This window comes from Panulirus ornatus, chromosome 28, assembly GCF_036320965.1.
Source record: "Panulirus ornatus isolate Po-2019 chromosome 28, ASM3632096v1, whole genome shotgun sequence".
NCBI lineage: Eukaryota > Metazoa > Arthropoda > Malacostraca > Decapoda > Palinuridae > Panulirus > Panulirus ornatus.
Window position 1 is genome coordinate 16203277 of NC_092251.1, and position 15166 is coordinate 16218442.

Consider the following 15166-nt stretch of genomic DNA (forward strand, 5'->3'; position numbering starts at 1 on the left):
GCCTTGATTCAATCCACTGACAGCACGTCAACCCCTGTATACCACATCGCTCCAATTCACTCTATTCCTTGCCCTCCTTTCACCCTCCTGCATGTTCAGGCCCCGATCACACAAAATCTTTTTCACTCCATCTTTCCACCTCCAATTTGGTCTCCCTCTTCTCCTCGTTCCCTCCACCTCCGACACATATATCCTCTTGGTCAATCTTTCCTCACTCATTCTCTCCATGTGCCCAAACCATTTCAAAACACCCTCTTCTGCTCTCTCAACCACGCTCTTTTTATTTCCACACATCTCTCTTACCCTTACGTTACTTACTCGATCAAACCACCTCACACCACACATTGTCCTCAAACATCTCATTTCCAGCACATCCATCCTCCTGCGCACAACTCTATCCATAGCCCACGCCTCGCAACCATACAACATTGTTGGAACCACTATTCCTTCAAACATACCCATTTTTGCTTTCCGAGATAATGTTCTCGACTTCCACACATTTTTCAAGGCTCCCAAAATTTTCGCCCCCTCCCCCACCCTATGATCCACTTCCGCTTCCATGGTTCCATCCGCTGACAGATCCACTCCCAGATATCTAAAACACTTCACTTCCTCCAGTTTTTCTCCATTCAAACTCACCTCCCAATTGACTTGACCCTCAACCCTACTGTACCTAATAACCTTGCTCTTATTCACATTTACTCTTAACTTTCTTCTTCCACACACTTTACCAAACTCAGTCACCAGCTTCTGCAGTTTCTCACATGAATCAGCCACCAGCGCTGTATCATCAGCGAACAACAACTGACTCACTTCCCAAGCTCTCTCATCCCCAACAGACTTCATACTTGCCCCTCTTTCCAGGACTCTTGCATTTACCTCCCTAACAACCCCATCCATAAACAAATTAAACAACCATGGAGACATCACACACCCCTGCCGCAAACCTACATTCACTGAGAACCAATCACTTTCCTCTCTTCCTACACGTACACATGCCTTACATCCTCGATAAAAACTTTTCACTGCTTCTAACAACTTGCCTCCCACACCATATATTCTTAATACCTTCCACAGAGCATCTCTATCAACTCTATCATATGCCTTCTCCAGATCCATAAATGCTACATACAAATCCATTTGCTTTTCTAAGTATTTCTCACATATATGTGTGTGTGGGTGTTTATGTATATACATGAGTATGTGGGTGGGTTGGGCCATTCCTTGTCTGTTTCCTTGCGCTACCACCTAACACAGGAGACAGCAGTTAAGTATAATAAAATAATGAATAGATACTAGACATGGAGATGTAGATGTTAAGAAACTGAATTCTGTAAATTCCTGACACATGTCTTGTAGCTGGCACTGAATGAAAGAATCACTATTTCAGGTTACCGTTCCATGCCAAGAGCTATATTTAATTCTCTCATATCAATGTAAACATTAAGTAAGTAGTACAGTAAACCCTCAAATTAATGGACCCTGATATAACGGATTTCAGATTTAATGGACAAATAATGATAATCAGTACATTGACACTAATTTAAAAATGAAAAAAATCTCAAACGCCATAAAATGTGCATTTCATATTGCATTTGTTTTTTGGTAGCATGGGGTAGACTCGCTTTGTTTCAGTCTGAGTCTGCTTCAAGCTGTCTTGCAGAAAGCTTTCACTACCTCTTCTCTGTTTACCAAACCATTCTCCCTGACCCTCTCATTTTGCGCACTACTGCTTCCGTACATACATTCCATTCTTCCCCCACTCTCCTTACCTCATTTGCTCTCACCTTTTAACCATTTTGCACTCAATCCCTCCTGGTACTTCCTCACACAAGTCTCCTTTCCAAGCTCACTTACTCTCACCACTCTCTTCACCCCAACATTCTCTCATCTTTTTTGAAAACCTCTACAAATTTCACCTTCGCCTCCACAAGATAATGATCAGACATCCCTCCAGTTGCCCCTTTCAGCACATTAACATCCAAAAGTCACTGTTTCACGTGCCTTTCAATTAACACATAATCCAGTAACGCTCTCTGGCCATCTCTCCTACTTACATACGTATACTTATGTATATCTCTATTTTAAAACCAGGTATTCCCAATCACCGGTCCTTTTTCAGCTCACAAATCTACAAGCTCTTCACCATTTCCATTTACAACTGAACACCCCATGTACACCAATTATTCCCTCAACTGCCACATTACTCACCTTTGCATTAAAATCACCCATTGCTATAACCCGGTCTCATGCATCAAAGCTGCTAACACACTCACTCAGTTGCTCCTAAAACACTTGCCTCTCATGATCTTATGACCAGGTGCATAGGCACCAATAATCATCCATCTTTCTCCATCCACTTTCAGTTTTACCCATATCAATCTAGAGTTTACTTTCTTACACTATATCACATACTCCCACAACTCCTGCTTCAGGAGTAGTGCTTCTCCTTCCTTTGCCCTTGTCCTCTCACCAACCCCTACCTTTACTTCCAAGACAATGTTAGACCACTCTTCCCCTTTACCCTTGAGGTTCGTTTCACTCAGAGCCAAAACATCCAGGTTCCTTTCCTTAAACATACTACCTATCTCTCCTTTTTTCTCGTCATGGTTATATCCACACACATTTAGACCGCAATCTGAGCCTTCGAGGAGGATGAGCACTCCACACATGACTCCTTCTGTTTCCCCTTTTAGAAAGTTAAAATACAAGGAGGGTAGGGTTTCTAGCCCCCCACTCCTGTCCCCTTCAGTCGGCTTCTACAACACATGGGGAATGCGTGGGAAGTAGTCTTTCTCCCCTATCCCCAGGAATATTTATTTTATTTATATTTACTAATGCCTCAGGATCATTCTCTATGAAAGGATCCTGGTGTTACCTTGGACCTCCTTTTAACAGGTTCCTGCAGCCTAAGGCTATACTATTTCCAGTATCAGGGGAAACGATGGATTCTTTTAAAGTTATTTGATGAGACTGCACTCCTTGCTAAAGGTTACCTCACTCACAGTGCAATCACATGCAGGTAGAGTCTGGGAACACCAGTACTGGAATATATTTTTCAAAAGATATGTGGAACACTGTGTGGTGAATTGTATTTTGAAAGGCTGATTATGAACATTCCATCTTTAGATGGAAAATTATGAGAGTTATACCTTAACAGGATGCATGATCCAAATATTCCATCAAAAGGTGTGCAAGAAAATGTAATTATAATTTTTTCGTAAATGAAATAATGGATTAGCATTCAAGAGTAATGATAAATACACAGAAAGTTATAATACTACCTTTTGTTTTGGCCTGGCCCAGTGCTTGTTAGCACCTAGAAGGGGTGTGAGTAATGTTTGACAGCTCCAGATATGATAGAAAAACCTGGAGATGAGATTTCTTTGTGTAGAACTTGTTTTCCATTTGTATTTTAATTTTAAACTTGGGCAATGTTAGTGGTAAATACCATGAATATGATTAGAAATATTACCTTCACACAAATATTCTGGTGAGAGATTGGTTGGAGATATCACAAGGTAATTGAAGGATTGTTTTTTCATTTTTCTGAACACACTACTCTGATTTCATACAGATGCAGTGTTGGTGGTGAGGAACATGGATATAATTGAAATACTACACCTTTCACCCCACAATTTGTGTGTGAGTACATTGAGTGGTAGGGATGTATGGGAGTATTCTAGTTCTTTACCTGCCATTAGATAGAAGTAGTCAGTAGGGACATTAGGTAGCAGCCTCCACAAACACTGCATTAGAGTTGCCCTCTGCTAGTGGCATGTTATTGGTGAGGCACTAAAGGCTAAGAAGCGGCACTGGAGTTCACTAGTTATGGAGACTACTGTCATGGCCACCCTGTTGAGGGAGTTACCAGCTGGGACAGAGGCATCAGAGATATGAATAAACAGAAATGGAGGGAACAAGGAGAATGTGGAGACCATATTGGAGATAGAAGGATGGAGGAGAAAGTGTGATAGTGTTGGTGCATCCTATGATTAATTTATCATGGGAACAGAAGGTTGTGCCTGAGAACTGAGTGAAAGCTATTATTGTTCCATTGTTCAAAGGAAAAGATGCTAAGGATGTATGTAGCAATAATAGGGGAATAAGTCTGTGAAGTATATCAGGAAAATTATTTTACTTTTTATTTTTCTTATTATACTTTGTCGCTGTTTCCCGTGTTAGCGAGGTAGCGCAAGCAAACAGATGAAAGAATAGCCCAACCCACCCACATACACATATATATACATACACGCTCACACACGCTCATATACATACCTATACATTTCAATGAATACATACATATACATTATTTTTATTTTATTTTATTTTGCTTCGTCGCTGTCTCCCGCGTTAGCGAGGTAGCACAAGGAAACAGACGAAAGAATGGCCCAACCCACCCACATACATATGTATATACATACATGTCCACACACGCAAATATACATACCTATACATCTCAACGTATACATATATATACCCACAGACATATACATATATACACATGTACATAAAGCTGGTGACTGAGTTTGGTAAAGTGTGTGAAAGAAGAAAGTTAAGAGTAAATGTGAATAAGAGCAAGGTAATTAGGTACAGTAGGGTTGAGGGTCAAGTCAACTGGGAGGTAAGTTTGAATGGAGAAAAACTGGAGGAAGTAAAGTGTTTTAGATATCTGGGAGTGGATCTGGCAGCGGATGGAACCATGGAAGCGGAAGTGGATCATAGGGTGGGGGAGGGGGCGAAAATCCTGGGAGCCTTGAAGAATGTGTGGAAGTCGAGAACATTATCTCGGAAAGCAAAAATGGGTATGTTTGAAGGAATAGTGGTTCCAACAATGTTGTATGGTTGCGAGGCGTGGGCTATGGATAGAGTTGTGCGCAGGAGGATGGATGTGCTGGAAATGAGATGTTTGAGGACAATGTGTGGTGTGAGGTGGTTTGATTGAGTAAGTAACGTAAGGGTAAGAGAGATGTGTGGAAATAAAAAGAGCGTGGTTGAGAGAGCAGAAGAGGGTGTTTTGAAATGGTTTGGGCACATGGAGAGAATGAGTGAGGAAAGATTGACCAAGAGGATATATGTGTCGGAGGTGGAGGGAACGAGGAGAAGTGGGAGACCAAATTGGAGGTGGAAAGATGGAGTGAAAAAGATTTTGTGTGATCGGGGCCTGAACATGCAGGAGGGTGAAAGGAGGGCAAGGAATAGAGTGAATTGGAGCGATGTGGTATACCGGGGTTGACATGCTGTCAGTGGATTGAATCAGGGCATGTGAAGCATCTGGGGTAAACCATGGAAAGTTGTGTAGGTATGTATATTTGCATGTGTGGACGTATGTATATACATGTGTATGGGGGTGGGTTGGGCCATTTCTTCGTCTGTTTCCTTGCGCTACCTCGCAAACGCGGGAGACAGCGGCAAAAAAAAACAAAAAAAAAAACAAAAAACATAATTCATACTGTCTGCCTTCATTCATTCCCATCGCCACCCTGCCACACATGAAATAACAACCCCCTCCCCCCTTGTGTGCACAAGGTAGTGCCAGGAATACAACAAAGGCCCCATTCGTTCACACTCAGTCTCTAGCTGTCATGAGTAATGCACCGAAACCACAGCTCCCTATCCACATCCAGGCCCCACAGACCTTTCATGGTTTACCCCAGATGCTTCACATTCCCTGGTTCAGTCCATTGACAGCACAATATTGTTCCAATTCACTTTATTCCTTGCATGCCTCTCACACTCCTGTATATTCAGTACCTGATCACTCAAAATCTTTTTTCACTCCATCCTTCTACCTCCAATTTGGTCTCCTGCTTTTCCTTGTTCCCTTTACCTTTGATACATATATCTCTTTATCAATCTTTCCTCATTCATTCTCTCCGTATGTCCAAACCATTTCAATACACCCTCTTCTGCTCTCTCAACCACACTTTTTATTTCCAAACATTTCTCTTACCCTTTCATTACTTAATCAAACCACCTCACACCCACATACTGCCCTCAAACATCTCATTTCCAACACATCCACCCTCCTCCACACAAACCTATCTATAGCCTTTACCTCGCAACCATACAATTGTTGGAACTACTATTCCTTCAAACATATCCATTTTTGCTGTACGAGATAACACTCTCTCCTTCCACACATTCTTCATCGCTCTCAGAACCTTTGCCCCCTCCCCCACCCTGTGACTCACTTCCACTTCCATGGTTCCATCTGGTGCTAAGTCCACTCCCAGATATCAAAAACCCTTCACTTCCTCCAATTTTTCTCCATTCAAACTTTCATCCCAACTACCTTGTCCCTCAACCATACTGAACCTAATAACCTTGCTCTTATTCACATTTACTCTCATTTTTCTCCTTTTACACACTTTTCCAAACTGTCACCAATCTCTGCAGCTTCTCACCTGAATCAGCCACTAGAGCTGTATCATTGGCAAACAACAACTGACACTTCCCAGGCCCTCTCACCCACAACAGATTACATACTCGCCCCTCTCTCCAAGACTCTTGTGTTTACCTCCCAAACAACCCCATTCACAAACAAATTAAACAACCATGGGGACATCATACACCCCTACTGCAAACCGACATTCACTAAGAACCAATCACTCTCTTCTCTTCCTACTCGTAAACATGCCTTACATCCTTGGTAAGAACTCTTCACTACCTCTAGCAACTTACCTTTCATAATCCATGACACCTTTCATGATCTATGACACCACTCATAATCCTTGATTTATCTCATGTTCCATGATACCTCTCATGATCCTTGATACCCCTCATCATCCATGACACCTCTCATGATCTATGACACCTCTCATGACCCATGACACCTCTCATGACCCTTGATACATGTCATGATCCAAGCTTCTCTCATGATCCTTGATGCCTCTCATGATCCATGATCCTTAATATCTCATGATCCATCACATCTCTCATGATCCATGGCAACTTTTAGGATACATGACTCCTCTAATGACACCTGATACCTCTTATGATCCATAACGCCTCTCCTGACCCTTGATACCACATGATCCATTACACTTCTCATGACCCTTGATACCTCTCATGATCCATGACACCTATCATGATCCATGGCACCTCTCATAACCCTTGATACCTCCCATGATCCACGATGCCTCTCATGATCCATGACACTTCTCATGATCCATGACACCCTCACGATCCTTAATACCTCATGATCCATCACATCTCTCATAATCCATGACACCTCTCAGGATACATGACTCCTCTAATGAGACCTGGTACCTTTTATGATCCATAACGCCTCTCCTGACCCTTGATACCACATGATCCGTGACGCCTCTCATGACCCTTGATACCTCTCATAATCCATGACACCTATCATGATCCATGGCACCTCTCATGACCCTTGATACCTCTCATGATCCATGATGCCTCTCATGATTCATGACACTTCTCATGATCCATGACACCTTTCATGATCCATGACACCTCATCATCCATGACACCTCTCATGACTGCTGATATATCTCATGATCCATCATACCACTCATGCATGATCCATGATCCATGATACCTATCATGAAATTTGATACCTAATGATCCATCACACCTCTCATGATCCATGGCACATATCATCCACGACACCTCTCATGACCCTTGATACCTCTCATGATCCATGACACCTCTCATGATACATAGCACCATTCATGAAACATAACACCTCTCACGACCCTTGATACCTCTCATGATCTATCACATCTCATGATCCATGGCACTTCTCATGATCCGACACCTTATAACCCTTGATACCTCTCATGATCCATGACACCTCATGATCTATAACACCTCATGACCCTTGATACCTCTCATGATCCATTATACCTCTCATGATTCATGACACCCATCATGAACCTTGATATCTGTCATGATCTATGGCACCTCTCATAACCCTTGATACCTCGCATGATCCATTACACCTCTCATAATCCACGACATCTCATGATCCATGGCAACTCTCATGACCCTTGATACCACTCATGATCCATGACACCTCTCATGATCCATGACACCTCTAATGATCCATGCCACCTCTTATGACCCTTGATATCTCTTTTGATCCATGCCATCTCTTTTGATCCTTGATACATCTCATGATTCTTGGCACTTCTCATGACCCTTGAAACTTATCATGGTCCATGGCAGCTCTCATGATCCATCACATTTCATGATCCCTGGCACCTCTCATGACCCTTGATACCTCATGATCCATGACACCTCTCATGACCCTTGATACCGCATGATCCATGGCACCTCATGATGCATGGCACCCCTCATGATGCATGGCACCTCTCATGATGCATGACACCTCTCATGATGCATGGCACCTCATGATCCATGACACCTCTAGTGACCCTTGATACCTCATGATCCATGACACCTCTCATGACCTTGATACTTCTCATGAATGATCACACCTCTCGTGGTCCATAAAACCCCTCGTGATCCATGACATCTTTCATGACCCTTGATACTTCTCATGATCCATCACACCTATCATGATCTATGGCACTCTCATGACCCTTGATACCTTTCATCATCCATGACACCTCTCATGATCTATGACATCTCTCGTGATCCATGACACCTCTCATGACCCTTGATACCTCTTTTGATCCATGCCATCTTTCATGATCCTTGATACCTCTCATGATCCTTGGAACCTCTCATGACCCGTGATACATATCATGATCCATGGCAGCTCTCATGATCCATGGTACCTATCATGATCATTAATACCTCTCGTGATCCATCACATCTCTCATAATCCATCACATCTCATGATCCATGGCACCTCATGAGCCATGGCACTTTCAGGATTCTTGGCACCTCTCATGACCCGTGATACTTATCATGATCCATGGCAGCTCATAATCCATGGTACCTCATGATCCATGGCACCTCATGATCCATGGCACTTCTCATGATTCTTGGCACCTCTCATGACCCGTGAAACATATCATGATCCAGGGCAGCTCTCATAATCCATGGTACTCCTCATGATCCTTAATACCTCTCATGATCCATGGCACCTCTCATGATGCACCTCTCATGATGCATGACACCTAATGACCCTTGATACCTCTCATGATCCATGACACCTCTTATGGCCCTTGATACCTCATGATCCATGACACCTCTCATGATCCATGGCACTTCATGACCTTTGATACCTCTCGTGATCCATCACACCTCATGATAGATGGCACCTTTCTTGATCCATGACACCTTTCATGATCCATGGTACCTCTCATGATCCATGACATCTTTCATGATCAATAACACCTCATTATCCTTAATACCTCATGATCCATGACATCTCATGATCCATGGCACCTCATGACCTTTGATACCTCATGATCCATCACACCTCTTATGATTATGACACCTCATCATCCATGACATCTCTCATGACCGCTGATACATCTCATGAGCCATGACACCTCTCATGATCCATGGCACCTCTCATGATCCATGACACCTCTTATTATCCAAAAAACTCTCATAATCCATGACATCTCATGATTCTTGATATTTCACATGATCCATCACACCTATCATGATCCATGGCACCTTTTATAACCCTTGATACCTCTCATGATCCATGACACCTCATGATCCATCACACCTCTCATGATCCTTGATAACTCTCATGACCTGTGATACCTATCATGATCCATGGCACCTCTCATGATTAATGAAACCTCTCATAACCCTTGATACCTCTCATGATCCATGACACCATGTTCCATGGCACCCCTCATGAACCTTGATACCTCTCATGATCCATGACACCTTTCATAATCTGTGCCACCTCTCTTGATCCATGACACCTCTCATTAACCTTGATACCTCATGATCCATGGCACCTCTCTTGTTCCATAGCATCTCTCATGATCCATGACACCTTTAAAGACACTTGATACCTCTCATAATCCATGACACCTCTCATGACCCTTGATACCTCTCATGGTCCGTGACACCTCATGATTCATGGCACCTCTCATGATCCATGACACTTCTCACGACCCTTGATACTGCTCATTAGCTATCACACATCTCATGATCCATGGCACCTCTCTTGATCCGTGACACCTCTCATGACCCTTGGTACCTTTCATGTTCCACAGCATCTCTCATGATCCATGACACCTTTAAAGACACTTGATACCTCTAATAATCCATGACACCTCTCATGACCCTTGATACCTCTCATGGTCCGTGACACCTCATGATTCATGACACCTCTCATGATCCATGACACTTCTCACGACCCTTGATACTGCTCATTAGCTATCACACATCTCATGATCCATGGCACCTCTGTTAATCCATGACACCTCTCATTACCCTTGATACGTCTCATGATCCATGACACTTCTCATGATCTGACACTTCTCATGATCCATGACACCTCTCACGATCCTTGATACAGCTCATGATCCATCAAATCTCATGATCAATGACACCTCTCATGACCCACGGCACCTTTCATGACCCGTGACATCTTTCATGATCCATGATACTTCTCATGATCCAAGATACTCGTATCCATGACACCTCTCATTACCCGTGACACCATTCATGATTCATGACACCTCTCATGATCCATGACACCTCTCATGACCCTTGATACCTCTCATGTCCCATGACACCTCTCATGACTCGTGGCATCCATCATGATCCACGACACCTCTCATGACCGATAACACCTCACGTGACACCTTTTAGGATCAATGACACCTCTCATGATCCATGATACTTCTCATGATCCATAACACCTCATGATCCCTGGCAACTCTCATGACCACTGACACCTCTCATGACCCGTGACACCTCTCATGATCCACGACACCTCATGACCTTTGACACCTTTTGACACCTGACACTGCTCATGATCCATAATGCTTCTCATGATCCATGACACCTTATGACTAATGGCACCTCTCATGACCCATGACACCTCTCATGATCCACAACACCTCTCATGACCTATGACACTTTATGATCCAGAATCATCTCACATGACTCATGATACTTCTCATGATCCAAGACACTTCTCGTGAGCCATAGCACCTCTCATGACCCATGGCACCTCTCATGACCCATGACACCTTTTATGATCCATGGCACCTCTCATGACCCATGATACTTATGATCCATGACACCTCTCATGATCCGTGACACCTCTCATGACTGATAACACTTCTCATGACCCATGACATCTCTCATGACTCATGATACCTTTTAAAATCCATGACATCTCTCATAACCCATGACACTTCTCATGATACATGACACGTCTTATGATCCATGGTACCTCCCATGACCTATGATACCTTTCATGATCAATGATACCTTTCTTATGATCCATAACTCCTCTCATGATCTATGGCACCTCTCATGATCCTTGGCAACTCTCATGATCCATGACACCTCTCATGATCTATGGTACCTCATGATCCTTGGCACCTCATGATCCATGCCACTTCTCATGACCCATGATACCTCTCATCATCCATGGAACCTCTCATGACCCATGATACCTCTCATCATCCATGGTATCTCCCATGATCTATGACTCCTTTCATGATCCATGACACCTTTCATGATCCATAGCACCTCTCATGACACATGACACCTCTCATGAATCATGACACCTTTTATGATACACGGCACCTTTCATGATCCATGATACCTCTCATGATATATGGCACCTCCCATGATCCAGGACACCTCTGATGATCCAGGAGACCTCTCATGACCCATGACACCTCTCATAGTCCATTACACCTCTCATTACTTATGACACTTTTATGACGGATGACATCTCTCATGATCTATGACACTTCTCATGATCTATGAAACTCTGATGACCAATGACACCCCCTCATAATCCATGACACCTCTCATAATCCATACACCTCTCATGATCCATGAAAACTCTCACCACCAATGACACCTCTCATGATCCATGACACTCCTCATGTTCCATGACCACCTCTCATGATCCATGAAAACTCTCATGACCAATGATACTCCTCATGATCCATGACACCTCTCATGATCCATGGCACCTCTCATGACCAATGACACCTTTTATGACTGACGACACATCTCATGATCCATGACACCTCTTATGACCAATGACACCTCTCATGATCCATGGCACCTCTAATAGTTCATGACACCTCAAGACCCATGACGCCTTTTTTTTTATCCCCGACACCTCTCATGACCCATGACACTTCTCATGACCCATGACACTTCTCATGATCCATGATACTTCTCATGATCCATGACACTTCTCATGATCCATGATACTCCTCATGATCCATGACTCCTCTCATGACCAATGGCACCTCTCATCACCCTTGACACCTCCCATGTCTTATGACATCTCTCATGATCCGTGACACCTCTCATGACCCACTGCACCTTTCATGACCCGTGACATCTCTCATGATCTATGACACTTTTCATAATCCAAGATACTTCTCATATCAATGACACCTCATTATCTGAGACACCTTTCATGACCCAATGACACCTCTCACGACTCATAGCATTTCTCAATCCCAATGACACTTCTCATGACTAATGACACCTCTCATGACCAATGGCACCTCTCATCACCGATGACACCTTTCATGACCGATGATACCATTTATGAATGATTTCTCTCATGATTAATATTTCTCATGGTCTATGACATTTCTCATGATCCATGGTACCTTCCATAACCCATGATACCTTTCATGACTCATGATACCTCTCATGACCCATGACACCTCTCATCATCCATGGCATCTCAAATGATTTATGACACATTTCATGATCCATGACACCTTTCATGATCCATAGCACCTCTCATGAACCGTGACACCTTTCATGATCCATGGCACCTCCCATGATCCATGACACCTCTCATGATCCCTGAGACCTCTATTGACCCATGACACCTCTCATGGTGCATGACACCTCTTATGATCCATGACACTTCTCATGATCCATGACACTTCTCATGATCCGTGACACTTCTATGACACCTAATGACCCATGACATTTCTCATAATCCATGACACTTCTCATGATCCATGATACTTCTCATGATCCATGACACTTCTCATGATCCGTGACACTTCTCATGATCCGTGGTACTTCTCATGATTCGTGACACTTCTCATGACGCATGACACCTCTCATGATCCATGACACTTCTCGTGATCTTTGACACTTCTCATGATCCATGACACTTCTCATGATCCATAACACTTCTTATGATCCGTGACATTCTTATGATCAGTGACACTTTTCATGATCCGTGACACTTCTCATAATTTGTGACACTTCTCATGACTCATAACAGCTCTCATGATCCATGACACTTCTCATGATCCACGACACTTCTTATGATCCGTGACACTTCTCATGATCCATGACACTTCTCATAATCCGTCACACACTTCTCATGATCCATGACACTTCTCATAACCCATGACACCTCATGATCAATGACACTTCTCATGACCCATGACACTTCCCGACCCATGACACCTCTCATGATCCATGATACTTCTCATGACCCATGACACTTCCTATGACCCATGACACCTCTTATGATCCATGACACTTCTCATGATCCATGACACTTCTCATGATCCATGACACCTTTCATGACCAATGACACGACCCATGACACTTCTCATGACCCATAACACTTCTCATGACCAAATGACACCTCTCATGGCCCATGACACTTCTCATGACCCATAACATTTCTTATGACCGCTGACACTTCTCATGACCCATGACACTTCTCATGACCCATAACATTTCTTATGACCGCTGACACTTCTCATGACCCATGACACTTCTCATGACCCATGACTTTTCTCATGACCCATGACAGTTCTCTTGACCCATGACATAACTTTCGTTCCTAGGTGCTATTTTCTCTTATCATCATATTAATCATTAGCTCCTAAGTTTTGCTTCCTGGTTATGTATGTGTTATGTGTCACTGTTGCCACCTTTCCGTGGAGTTTGTCACACACCTGCCTGGTCTTGATCATCTAGACCCATTCATGATTAATATATGATGAACCAGACGACGCTCGAGTGAACAACTTTAGTGGGTGATAACCAGGTATAACTTGACTACCTTCAGTGGTGTGTGTGTGTGTGTGTCCCTCCATCTTTCCCTTACCCAGAATAAGTCCATTTCCTTTAGCCTCATTATCCCTCATGTTATCACCTTTATTTGACTATTCATTTCCGTGGCACCACCTGGAAAACTCTGTCATGAGTAGATATCAAGGAACTTTTCTCTATCTTCATAAATATATTAATTGATTTCTGTATGAATATATTAATTTGTTTCATCAGATAAATTCCCTTGACTTATCAGCTGTGCTTTATTTTTGATACTTGATCGCCGTTTCCCGCGTTAGAGAGGTAGAGCCAGGAACTGACGAAGGAAGGCCACATTCGTTCACACTCAGTTTCTAGCTATCATGTATAATGCACCGAAACCACGGCTCGCTATTCACATCCAGGCCCCACAGACCTTTCCATGGTTTACCCCAGATGTTTCACATGCCCTGGTTCAGTCAGTTGACAGCGCGCTGACACCTGTATACCACATCGTTCCAAATACACTCTATCCTGTACACACCATTCATCCTCCTTCATGTTCAGGCCCCAATCATTCAAAATCTTTTTCATCCCATCCTTCCACCTCCAATTTGGTCTCCCGGTTGTCCTTGTTTCCTCCACTTCTGACATATATCATCCTTGTCAATCTTTCCTCACTCATTCCCTCCATATGTTCCAAACCATTTCAACACACCCTCCTCTGCTCTCTCAACCACACTCTTTTTATTACCACACATCTCTCTTACCCTTTCATTACTTACTCGATCAAATCACCTCACATCACATATTGTCCTCAAACATTTCATTTCCAGCACATCCACCCTCCTCCGCACATCCTCATCGATAGTCCCATGCCTGGCATCCATAAGATACCCATTTTTGCCCTCCCATATAACGCTTTCTCTTTTCATGAATACTTCAGTGCTCCTAGAACTTCAGCCCTCTCATCCACCCTAAGACT